We start from the raw sequence: 14,318 nt of genomic DNA, 5'->3' as shown, positions 1-14,318 counted from the left end.
TCTAAAACATACCTATTGCGCCATTGGAGTTTTAGTTCCATCCTTCAATTTTGGAAATAGTTGGTATGAGTAAATACAGTGATGCAAGAGCAAAGGAGTATGAACCATAGCTACAGAACCTGACCTGAGAACAATTCTTCTTCTGCTTTAAGCGTTGAGTTGGGATTTGGAGTGGTGGTCCTCGTGCTTTGGGCACTACAGTTCCCTTACTAACTACTCGTGTTTGGGTGCTCTGTGGTGGAGACAGTGTTGTGTCAAGTGGAACTGGGTAACTATCTACTGGGGTTGGGGTTAGAAGGGGTGTGGCTGGTTCTCTGTCCAACTGGGTAGGGGTACAATCTGTGAGAGTCTAGGTTATGTGTGGTGGGGCTGGTTCTTGGGCAAGTACAACAGTGGTTCTATCTGCATCAACTGGTAGCACTATCTTTTCTAAAGACCATGTTGTTACTCCCTTAGATACTGCCATCACCCTCTCCAATTCAAATGGCTGATAAACAAGAAAAGTAATTGAATGTACATACATTGTATGATAGACAGGTACAATGGATATTAGGGAATAAAAGAGGGGACGAAATAATTCACATTTATGTTGTCTAACCAAACAGGATAGCATGACACAATTTCACATATATGATGGCTAACTAAACAGGATAGCATGACACAGTTTCACATATATGATGGTTAACTAAAAAAGATGGAAAGACATAGTTAAAAATATGTTGACTATGTAAACAAGGTGACATGATATAACTATATAATGTGTTTATTAAATAGGTTGGCATGCCATAATTCACATATGTGCCGCCTATGGAAACATGATAGCATGATATAATTCACGGATAGAATGACATAATTCAAAATATGATGACTGTAAACACTAAACAAGATGAGATGATATAACTATATGATGTCTTTATTAAATGGGTTGCCATGGCATAATTCAGTTAGATGATGTGTATGTAAACATGATGGCATGATACAATTCAAATATATGATTTATATAGTAAGCAAGTAAGCAGATGGAAATCACATATATGATGTAAAAACTAAGCAATGCAAGATAACATGCATGACATGAGTAATATAACCCTGCCAATTTTGAGCATAGACCTCAGGGGGGAAATAGGACTGGTCATCAGTCTCTGAATCCTCCTCCGAGGAGCTCTCTGTAACCAGCAAGATGTCTGCTTCAGCAGGTAGCATTGTCTACTCTGAATACCTTGTTTTCACTCGAGATACTTCCATCACCGCTTCAAGTGGCTGATGCACAGGAAGAGTAGTTGAATATACAAACATTGTTGACAAATGGAACACGTAATAGAAAAAAAGGATAGCATGATATATTTCACGTACATGATGATTGGCTAAACAGCATGGCATTGCATAATTTACATATATAATGCCTTGCAACAAGATGGCATTGCATAATTCACATATATAATGTCCTGCAACAAGATGGCATTGCATAATTCACATATATGGTAATTAGACACTAAACAGGTGGCATTCACACAAAGCATGTCTAAACTAATCAAATGACATAGCAATGTAAGACACCATACACACGATATGAGAAACATAACCCTACCAAGTTAGAGCATACACCTCGGGGGGGGGGGGGGTAGGATTGGTCATCTGTCTCTGAATCCTCCTTTGAGGAGCTATCCATAACCAGCGAGATATGCGCTTCGTCAGATAGCATAGTCTGCTCTAAAGACCTTGTTTTCACTCCAGAATTTTTCGTCATCGTGTCAAATGGCTGATGCACACGAAGAGTAGTTGAATGTACTATCATTGTTGACAAATGTAATACGTAATGAAAAAAGGATGGCCTGATATAATTCACATATAAGATGACTGGCTAAGCAGGATGGCATTGCAAAATTCACATATATGATGCTTGGCTAAATAAGATGGCGTTGCATAATTCACATATATGATGAAGAAACTAAACATATGGCATTCACACAAAGCATGTCTAAACTAAGCAGATGACATATTTGATGTATAAAGTAAGCAATGCAAGGCACCATATGCATGATATAACCAACATCAGCATGCCAAGTTAGAGAGAAGACCTCAGGGGGTAAATAGGAGTGGTCTTCTCCTTCTGAATCCCCCTCAGAACAGTTATCTTCCTCTTGATTACAATCCGAAATGGGTGGAGTGGGGCTGCCTTTGCGCTATACCTGGCCATGGGAAGCCCGGCCCGACCCAGCCCGAAAAAGCTCGACCCGGCCCGGCCCGACGTTGCTCCCGGGCCGGGCTCGGGCCTAGATTTTGAGCCCGATGGCCGGGCCGGGCCAGGCCCGGGCCCATCATTTTTGCACCTTTATGAAGGTCGGTCAGGCCGGCCCGGAGCCGAACGGGCTTTTACGTGTTCGGGCCGGGCTCGGGCTCAGAAAACAGGCCCGATGGCCGAGCCGGGCCGAGCCTGGGCCTGGGTTTTTTTGCATCAGGCTTGGCTAGGCCCGGCCCGAGGTATGGCCAGGTATACTTTGCACCTACCATGGAGCGATGTCTGCATGAAATTTTATTGCCACGCAAGGCTCGTCTCTTTTGCTCTACATGTCCAGTTCCATTGTGTACAATAACTGACATGCATAGGAATAAAACATAGTGAGATTATGTAAGGAGTGCATGCATAAATTCATAGTGATGGTAGCAACCTATGGATAGACCCAAAACCAATGATAGCAGGTAGATAATGGCTTCAGTTAAAAAATACAGGTAATGGCTTCTTTACTGTTTGTTTCCCACCCAACATGAAACTCATAGTAGACACCAGAGATTAACCAGATAGTAGATATATACTATTGATTGCGGCCCCAATATGTACCCCATAACCATTTAAAAACTTAAGTTTGGCCATTAGTTTAGAGATGACTTAGAGTCTAATCGGTGAACATGACGATAAAGTAGCATTTAATATTAAGCGATGCATAACGTAAGCAGACACAAAAGAGTACGGCCTGTCTTGCGGACCCGTGTAGTCCTCAAGGTCATATGCTCGGTAGATGATGGTAATGAAGTTGTTGTGGATGCTAGCGGCGGGGAAGAAGATTTGAGGTGGCAAAAGACAGTCTGGAGGCCGGATCCCTACTGTGCTGGACCCTTCTGTCATTGGAGCAGCTGAGCTGGGGTGGACGACGGCGCAACAGGAGTGGGACAAACCACACACGGTTTTCTTTAATTGACAACTATCTGTAAGAGAAGTAATTCTGTAAGGGTTCATTTGAATTGGAGGATTCTAACAACGTAGGGATATGAAATACACAGTAATAGGATAGGAATGCATGTGCAAAACAGAGAATTTAAAAACATAGGATTTCTGCCAATCTGGGTGTTTGGTTGACAAGAATTGGTAGATCACAGGATGCAAAGAAGCATGGTGAGATTAAGTCAAACCACAAGAAAATGTATGGTTATAATGCTATTATGCTACTATCTCTTAGTCTTGTGCTTCATGAATGGGAATTTGAAAAGGAGGACAAGTGGATATTAAAATTCCAATGGTTTTTCTTTCATGGAGACACTAAAGGAACAAATACTACATTTTTTACTTTGCTCAATTCCTTTGAACTGAATGCATGAATAGTAGTATCATAGAAAACTTTCCAATTCCTATGTTTTTTCCTTCAGCTTTCCTTTCAAGCACTAGCGATTCTAGTAGGCAGGCATGAGCAGGGAAAATGCTACACTCAAAAAATGTTTCTGTGCTACTTCTACTAGTTTGGACCTAGGCCACTACCCTACTAGCTCAACTCCGAGGCTCATCTAAAAATGCATAGCTCAAATGCGCAAAGATAAATAATGATGGCGTTCAAGAGAGTCCATCACAAATAGCTAAGTTGCCTGGTACCTCACTGCTTGTCATATAGTAGGAGAAACTAATCATACTTCACGTTATATATATATAACAGGTAGAGTAAAAAAAAGCGATGCAACAAGTGTACAACCTCTTTGGCGAAGCCATGTCGATCTCAACGTGATTGGGTTGGTCGGTGAGGATGCTCTGGCTGATTTGGTTGTCGGAGGAGGGGAAGAAGATCTTAGGCGTCTGGAGATGGAGCCTGGGGTACTGCTCCGCTGTGATGGAGGGTTTCGTTGTTGGAGCAGCTCCGGTGAGTTGTACGACGGCGAGGCTGAAGCAGGACAAGAGAGACAACGTTAACCTGAGTGGAATTCTAATAGCATCTCCAATAGATGACATAAAATACATAACCACAAAGTGCTAGATGTAAAATACATCAGCCACTCATCTCTAAACTTAACCGTCGAAACTAAATTTAACTGTCGAAACTGAATTTTACTGTCGAAACTAAATTTTACCGTCGAAACTGAACACACTAGTAGCAGAAAAGCAATAGCAGCAGCAACGCGTGTGAGAGCTGGGGCAGCTGGTTATGTCGCAACATCTCGGGTAGCTGCTGCAGGGGCTCGAGGGAGAGCAGGATCTGCTGCTCATGCAGCAGTAGCGCGCGCAAGAGTAGAGCAGCAGCGCAAGCAAAAGCAAGAGCGAGAGTAGCAGCACAAGCAAGAGCAAGAGCAGACCAGGCAGGGGACTAGAGCAAGAGCAGAGCAGCAATGCGAGCGAGAGCTAAAGCAGCAATAGCTTCTACTAATGTGGACGTCGCCGCCGAGGGAGCGACGCCGTGGAGGAAGTGGTCGGCGACACCGTCGTGGATGGAGCCGCACCATGTCGGCTCGGGATCGAGCGCTGGCAACACCGTGAGATTGAATCAAGAAAAAATGTAGCGATTAGTGTACAACCTCTTTGGTGGCTCCGATTAGGCCTCAGCTTCATCCGAGGAAATGGTGATGATGCTACTCTTCCGGTGATGCAGGTGAAGATGGCGGCGTGGGAATGAAGGTGGCGCGAAAGACGAGGGGAACATCAGGGCGCCTCCTTGGAGGTGGAGGACGAGGTGGATGAACCGGTGGGATGACGAGATTGACGACGGATCCTCATCCAGTACGGTGGATGAGGGACGTCAAGGTGTTGCTGTGGATGACGTCATCGGGGAAGAGGCTTCGGCTGGTTGGCGGGAGGAGGAGGGTGTGGGGCTTCATGGGTTTTCGCGGTCTCGGTGTACGAATGGGTGGGCGGATGGGATGGGAGGGGGGAACCATGGCTTAGGGATGCACTTGTCCGAAATGTGGGGTAAGTTATGAAACTACCCCCACCGATTTGAGCTAGGCGGTTCTTTTGGTTCAGGGGTATCACGGGCATTTCGCGTGTTGTGATTTCGCAGGAGGTGGGAGTTTTTGAGCACGTTGTAAACTTGTAATTTGGGGATATCAAGGTGCGGGTTGAGATGGATGGAGTTTTCAGAGCACAACGACACAAAGATATATCTAAAATATTTCGGGGTAAGATGGCACGATTGAAATTTCTGGACAAGCCTAACGTGTACTGTACCAAATCAATTCGCACTTCCATCGACGAAAAAACAAAAAGAAATCAATTCGCACCACACAAGAGAGTCTAGTCCCGTGTACTATACCAAATCAATTCACACTACAAATGCAATTCAAAACTTTGAATTCTTGTTATGTTTAATTAAAATATTTCGCTACGTGTATAATGCATGCAACCTGCTACTCAAATGAACGTTTTAGTGCATTCCAAACGTATATACTACCACTTCAATATGAACTAAATTTGAATTCGTTTCTCTATTTGAATAAGATCTACAATCATGATTGTTGTGAAGTCAAACCATTTGAATTTGTTTCTCTATTTTAATAAGATCTACAATCATCATTATTGTCAAGTTAAACCATCGTTTGTGTATTATCTTCACAGCACACCACATGATTACTGTCGAGTTAGATATGAACTATGTGTACTATATGAAATCGAACTCGATTTTTTGAATCCACTTTATGTTGATTTCAAATCACGGTACATTTTAAGCTCTAGCTAGATCTTCATAATCTAAACCATGTCTCATATGTATAGTGTGTTTATCACATGACGTATGGTGCCCCGCCCCCTACGCCTAAAAGTATTTAGATGTGAGTTGCAAACACCACACATTACCACAAATTCAAATAAAATGTGAGATTGCTTGATATATAGTATGGTTTAGATTGTTTGATATTTAGTTGTGAGCTGCAAACGCCACACATTATCACAAATTCAAATAAAATGTCAGATTGTTTGATGTATAGTATGGTTTAGATTGTTCGATATTTAGTTGTGAGTTTCAAACACCATGCATTATCACATTATGGTATAACATGTCCAAAACCATAGCACGCGTATCACCGCTATATTCATGCATGCATATGTTTATAACACTATGATCTCCTATTCAAATATATGAATCCACTTTCATATCGAATTATGATCTTTGTTAGTCTCTTACACCCACAAAATCCTCTAACCTTTGTAGCTAGCACTAACTTTCTCTCATGCATGCACACGCCCTCCTCGCCCTCACCCTCCCTCAGCATTCTATCGATCGCGCACATTCATTTTTATTTTCTTTAGGTCATTCTCCCACAGTCTCCACAGCTCCTTTCTGACACACACTAATCGATAAACCTCTCTAGCGATGTCTGCCTACAACATACACACGCACCTTCCATCTCCTCCTTTGTGTGTCCATGCCTCGTGTCTCTCATACAGTCCCACACACATGTAAACTCTCACCCCTCTTTTCATCGATCTCACAATCGCACACTCCTCCCCCTATCTAGCTAGTAGCTAGCCCTCTCACACCACCTCCTAGCTCCATTCTCTCTGTCTATCCATCTCGCTAGGCCTTATTTGCCTCTAACAAATGGATGTACACTGACCAATCTCCCGCTATACATATAGCAAGCTAGGTCGTTATAACTCGTTTTTACCCATGCGTCGATCGATCTACCTCATTAGTTATGTCTCTCCCTTCCTCCGACAAACAACAATTGATCTACCGATCTAGTTAGGTTTGCTTACCAAGCACGTGGTCCCCTTCATCATCCATGCATGCGTCCCGACACATCTATCACGCACACGCACACACAGAGACACATCCCCACTCTTATTGATAATATTGCAGTTCTACCCTCAGTTTGTCTAGTAGGCCTCTCCCACCATCTTTGAGAAGCAACTCCATCACCCATCCATCACTCTACCCCTCCCTCCCTCTCTCTCTCTCTCTCCTCTCTCTCTCTCTCCGTCCCAACCTATTTCCCGTCCTTCACTTTTGTATGGATGTCGACCGATCTCCCTCAAGACATAGCTGGGTCTCTCCTTCTCAACACATATACGAGTCGTTCTACCTCTCTAGTTAGGTCTCTGCCTCCCCCTCCCCCCACACACACCGATACATCGAGCGCTCTAGTCATGTCTCCCTGCCACACACAAACTTGCCCTGTGCCCTCTGACGTTCCAATAGGTCAGTCGCCCTATATCTTCGACTCGCACACACACAATTTCGATGGCTCTCTTCATCGATCTCGCACCCACCCACTTGATCCTCTCTTTGACACTATCAATATCTATGACCTCCCTCTCTTCTCGTGGATCGGCCCTCTATATATGATATAGATAGGCCTCTATTTCACACACATTGCATGTGTCAAAATTTTGTTTGAGATATCAACGACATATAGTCCCACAAATACATTCACGAAATCACCCCCGAACAAAAAACACTCACAAACGCACACGCCATCTGTCTAGGTTTGTATCTCTCACACACCCACATAGGTGGGGGACGTGCATGAAGGGAAGAGGTGCATGCATGGTGCACGTACTCCCGTATCTTTCCCAACCACACCCGCACGGGTACACTGTGGAGCTCATTTCTGTATGAAAAGGCAGCCCACATGGTAATTTGACACATGTACTGGTTGTCCACTTGATGGAGGATCGTGTACCACGGGTGAACAAACAAATTGCGACTTGACGCGTTATGTTAAAAAAGAGGCAAACCATGTGGGGCCTACCTTAGAGGCAAGGTTGTATACACTGGAGATGCTCTATACGTATTACTTTTGATGTGTCCCGTCAACTCGTAGAACAAGGAGAAACTTGCTTAGTATGCCGTCTCCCTCACCCACAGGCGCGGTGGCTCGCAGGACGAGGTGAATCTTGCTTACTACGCCTTACGCCCGCTCCCTCGCCCATGCCCACGGTGGGTCGCAGGACGAGGAGAAAATTTTACTACTCCCTCCGTTTACTCCTCGTCCCTACCTTGGTTAGAGAGATTATCATATTGTTTGAAATATATGTCCTTTAGTAGATTTCAATATGAACTACTAGTACATACTCCAAACACTGATGTATATAGACATATTTTAGACTGTAGATTCACTCATTTTGCTCCATATGTAGTCCATAGTGAAACGGACATAATAGTACGCACTCTCCCTCTCCCCTCGACCCTCACTCGACCCTCGCCCATGTGGTGGACGTGCATCAATTCATTCGGTCTCAGATAGCCAGGACAATATATACTACAATACCATTATTGCTCGACTTCCCAAAGAGGCGAAGAGCCAAGCGCAAGGTTAATATTTTGGAGATGACAAGCGCAAGGTTTATAGGAGAACCAGTAGTAGTACTAGTAGTATGTACCAGTGGTACGTACTGTATGAGGAAGAAGGCAACAAGATGCATGTTTTTTTGGGGAACGCGGTAATTTTAAAACAATTCCTGCGCACACGCAAGATCATGGTGATGCATAGCAACGAGAGGGGAGAGTATTGTCCACATACCCTTATAGACCGTAAGCGGAAGCGTTATGACAACGCGGTTGATGTAGTCGTACGTCTTCAAGATCGACTGATCCTAGTACCGAAGGTACGACACCTCTACGATCGGCACACGTTCGGCTCGGTAACGTCCCACGAACTCACGATCCAACAGAGTGTCGAGGGAGAGCTTCGTCAGCACGACGGCGTGATGACGGTGATGATGATGCTACCGGAACAAGGCTTTGCCTAAGCACCGCTACGATATGACCGAGGTGGATTATGGTGGAGGGGGGCACCACACATGACTAAAAGATCAATGATCAATTTGTGTGTCTATGGGGTGCCCCCTGGCCACATATATAAAGGATGGAGGGAGGAGGGGGCCGGCCCTCATAGGGCGCGCCCAAAGTGTGGAGTCCTTCTAGGACTCCCTAGTCCTAGTAGGATTCCACCTCCCACATGGAATAGGAAAAAGGGAAGGGAGAAGGAGAAGGAAGGAAGGGGGCGCCCCCTTTCCCTAGTCCAATTCGGACCAGTCCATGGGGAAGGGGCGCGGCCACCCTTGAGGCCTTTCTCTCCTTTCCCGTATGGCCCATTAAGGCCCAATACGAATTCCCATAACTCTCGGGTACTACGAAAAATACCCGAATCACTCGGAACCTTTCCGATGTCTAGCCTTCCGATATATTGATCTTTACGTCTCGACCATTTTGAGACTCCTCGTCATGTCCCTGATCTCATCCAGGACTCCGAACAAACTTCGGTCATCAAATCACATAACTCATAATACAAATTGTCACAAAACACTAAGCGTGCGGAACCTACGGGTTCGAGAACTATGTAGACATGATCGAGACTCATCTCCGGTCAATAACCAATAGCGGAACCTAGATGCTCATATTGGTTCCTACATATTCTACGAAGATCTTTATCGGTCAAACCGCATAACAACATACGTTGTTCCCTTTGTCATCAGTATGTTACTTGCCCGAGATTCGATCGTCGGTATCTCAATACCTAGTTCAATCTCGTTACCGGAAAGTCTCTTTACTCGTTTCATAATGCAGCATCCCGCAACTAACTCATTAGTCACATTGCTTGCAAGGCTTATAGTGATGTGCATTACCGAGAAGGCCCAGAGATACGACAATCGGAGTGACAAATCCTAATCTCGATCTATGCCAACTCAACAAGTACCATCGGAGACACCTATAGAGCACCTTTATAATCACCCAGTTACGTTGTGACGTTTGGTAGCACACAAAGTGTTCCTCCGGTATCCGGGAGTTGCATAATCTCATAGTCATAGGAACATGTATAAGTCATGAAGAAAGCAATAGCAATATACTAAACGATCAAGTGCTAAGCTAACAGAATGGGTCAAGTCAATCACATCATTCTCTAATGATGTGATCCCGTTAATCAAATGACCACTCATGTCTATGGCTAGGAAACTTAACCATCTTTGATTCAACGAGCTAGTCAAGTGGAGGCATACTAGTGACACTCTGTTTGTCTATGTATCCACACATGTACTAAGTTTCTAGTTAATACAATTCTAGCATGAATAATAAACATTAATCATGAAATAAGGAAATAAATAATAACTTTATTATTGCCTCTAGGGCATATTTCCTTTAGTTTTGCGTGACAGTATCTTCTTACAGGACGTGCTAGACCTAGTGGACCTCATTGTTGCAATGGGAGTACTCCCTATCATAGATGGCACGATTCAGAGTGGTGGGCAGTGGGCATAATTCGGAGCTACTTAGTCTTAAACCCCATGAAGAAGTCCCATTGAAAGGAATATCCATCCTAAACAGGTGCTCCTATGTAAAATGAGTAAATGAGACAAAGTAAAAAAATCACCAGCCTTAGATCCAGCCCTATTGTATTAGTGAATGATATTTCTACACCATGATTGAAATGGCTATATTATTAACCATGCTACGGAGGTAGAAAAGGATTTTTATTTATTTGTGGAGGTAGCTGTGGATGGATATTCAATGAGTGAAATGATTGTTTCTTCCTCGATCAAACATAGAGAAAGGTGGGCCTCATGATTTGATGGCTTATTAGTCATTATTACTGCCTATACTCTTTGCCCATATATAATAACCGCGTGGTACAGTAGTGGGCTATACTTTTAATAACCATGCTCAAAGAGAAGAGGTGCACGCACCCACGCATGTAGTACTAGTAGCACTCTTTGCGTCTTTTGAGTCTTCCCCAACCACACATTTGACACGGTGGAGCTCATTTCTGCAAGAAGATGCAGCCCACGTGATAATTTGACGCGTCTAGTAGTAGTTACTCACTTATAAATAATGGAGGGTCAGGAACCATCCATGAACGGTGCCACGTCATTTATAAACAAAGTTTTTTTCCTTCAGTGGCACATACGGGATATAAATAGGTTCCTATGGAGAGAAAAGGAAACCTCTCCACTATATACATAGACAGGACGAGCCTACGTGGTTGCTTGATAGGGTTGCTCTCTTCACACTCTCTCGCACAAAACGACTGTGGCCACATCTCTAACATCTGGGCGGGTCACATCCGCTGGGGGAAGGGGTGGATGCTTTATGTAGATGCGGTCACCGTCACTGACAGCGAAAACCCACTGTCGGCACATCCTGATCAGGGGTCCCTGCCGTTCTCTCTCACAAATCCGGTGAGGTTGCCTTCGTCCCTTGCTCACTGTCGCGATGTGAGTAGTTGCCGCCTCTCGCCGCCCTCCTCTAGGTTGAGCTACGTCCTGACATCCCTCAGGTACAACTTCCTTACAACTGGCTTGCACCACTACCCCAGCTGCCCACATCGCTCCATGCCAATACTACAGGATTCTACTAACATGACACTACGATCAGAGACCCTTCGACGAAACTGTGTGCGATGCTATAATCTCAAACGGTGGTGTAGAAAACCCATCAAAAAAGGTGCAAAACATTTGCGATGGAGGATGCATCAAACATGGTTTAGATTTTAGTTGCGTGTGCGATGCAGGGCATACAGTTCAGCAAAATTAACTGTTTGCGATGAGGATGAACAAAACAAACGGGCAGCCTGATGAAGGTGTGTGTGATGTACATCATATGGTTCACTCGGGTGAACTGTTTGTGATTAGGCAACAGAAAAGAAATGGTCAGCCAGATCAAGGTGTGTGCGATATATGGCATGCGGTTCACTCAGATGAACTGTTTGCGTTGAGACATGAGAACAGAAACGGTTCAACTTAACAAGATGTGTGTGATACGCGGCAAACAAGTCTGTAATCGGAAATGTGTGCGTAGACCGATAACAACACAGACGATCACTGCTAACAAGCCGTTTGTGTTGTGAGCAAACGATTGCTGGTATACAATTGTGAGTGATTGATGAAAACATCACCGATGGGTTCCATTGTTTAGTCCGTGTGCAATGTGAGTTTCTTTGTCTGCACAACATCTACACTCAGTCTACATAGCATCAACATATATACTTAAAAAGACAACATTGCATAACCAAATTAAGCATACAATTACACAAGTGACTACACACATAACATTTCCACACACCAAAGTAAGCAATTACATGCATACTAAAGTAGGAGAAACGAGGATCTAATCATCTACTTATTGTTGCGACGATGCTTTCCATTGCTCTGCTTCCGGCTGGATCCCTGGCCGATTTGGGGAAGGTGGCACTTCCTCATGTCGACGATCCGCATGTACATGTCGTAGCTCATGTACGCCTCCTTGGCCGTGTACACGATGTGAGCTTTGTCGACTTTCTCCATCCAGGCCGAGTGCCAGGCACTCTTGTCCTTGTTGCATGAATCCTTCATGTCTCTGTAGTAGGGGTCGATGCTGGCCTCGGCGAGGTGAACTACTGAGTCCTTCTCATGCTCCTTGCTACCCTAGATCTTGTATTGGCCTCGGATGTCGACAAGATTCTAGCAGGCGATGCCCGAATTCTCGAGCGTCTTTACATCGTTGGTGATGTCCACCGTAGAGAACATGTAGTGGGGGCTGTTGACAAACCTAGTGAAATGCTCGCAAGGCCTCGTGGCCAGGCAGTAGTGGTAGACAAGGACGTGGTGGCACACACACATCTGGGCGACGACGACCTTGGGACGAGACCCGACACGAGCGTGGGTGTACTCGAGGTCAATCCCGACCACCTTGTACTTCTCCTCGGCAAGCAACAACTCCATGATGTGGATGGAGTGCTCCACCCAGACCGGGTCATTGGTGTACACCACCGAGAGGTCCATGAACCTTCTGTGCGTGTCCACCACGGCACGCATGGTGAACTGTTGCTCGTTGTTGGTAGCCGCTCGGAGCGCCATTGGAGCCGCACAGGATACCCTCTAAGAATTTCTCGTGGTGCGTGTGTTTCATGCAATGGTGGTGCGTGATCGAAAGGTTGAAGATACACAAGAGTTAAATGGCCGCTGTAATAAATGGGGGACGGCCGGCCTGTAATCATCACGTCTTGTCACGTCATTCATAGCGGAGGATTCCAATGCACACCTGACAACACCGCACCGCACGGGTGGGCTCGAAGAGGCGCCAAATGTACCATCGGTGAGCCTATCCCCGCGCTACCGCGCTGTTTACCGCGCAAGCTTCCCGCCCGGCTAGTTTGGCCACATGTCGGCTAGAAGAGGGACAAATCATGGGCGTTTATTGGCAAAAAGCTTTGTAAAAACAAAGTGTGTGGAATGACGTTGGTCATAAGTTTACCCGTGGGTGATGAGGTCAAAGTTACATAGAAGGGTGATGATGGACACTCGAGTGCGATAATTAATTCTGCGCTCTACAATGCACACGGTGGAAGAAACCAACTGTGTGCAATAATGTCGAAGATCGCAGTCGAGTTAGCTATACAGATCGTGTGCTATGAGATCGACAAGGTAAACAGATTCGAGAATGGTTAATAAAATCTAAGACCATTGCATATTAAGATCAAAATAGTGCTAGCAATATACGACTCTCATACGATGCCATTTCAACGATTGTACCACAAAAGCTTGAAATATTACAAGGTTCAAATTCCAGAGTTATATGGCTCAAATTCGAAGATTACAAGGTTCAAACTGATATTAGAAATGAAATTCAGCTCATCAGTTGCAAACGCTTGCGCTGATCCGCTGAACATGGATATCAGAAAGGTTCAAACTAATATCACCGCTTCTAAGTCTGGTTTCGAAACTGCACAATTTTTGCAAAGGGGTCAGCCACTGAGAAGTTATGTATGGGGTTGACACGATGACTTCCGATTACTTTGTCATCTGAAGTTCCAAAATGAAATTCAGCATTTTTGGAGCCTACTCCATTCTGCCACAGGCGCCAGCGCTGATCAACAAACCATTCTTTTTTTGCGAAAGAAATGTAGGGCAAACCTCATTTCCTTCAGCACCCTTGCTCTGAGAACAAAGAACCTGGCGAATATAATCTCTAGTAAGGTCCCTCGGTAGGAGTTCAAAGTAATTTCTGAGAGATGCAGATCTAGGCATTCAACATGATTGTTATATTGTATCACATTATCCACCACTGGACCTAATCTTATCTGCAAAAGAAGAAAACGTGTTAGTGCCTACATGCAGTTTCGAACATTACTACATGCGTATATGGTTTGTA

Source organism: Triticum aestivum, chromosome 2A (genome assembly GCF_018294505.1).
Source record: "Triticum aestivum cultivar Chinese Spring chromosome 2A, IWGSC CS RefSeq v2.1, whole genome shotgun sequence".
NCBI lineage: Eukaryota > Viridiplantae > Streptophyta > Magnoliopsida > Poales > Poaceae > Triticum > Triticum aestivum.
The sequence above is the reverse complement of the archived record's forward strand: the minus strand, read 5'-3'. Positions refer to the sequence as shown.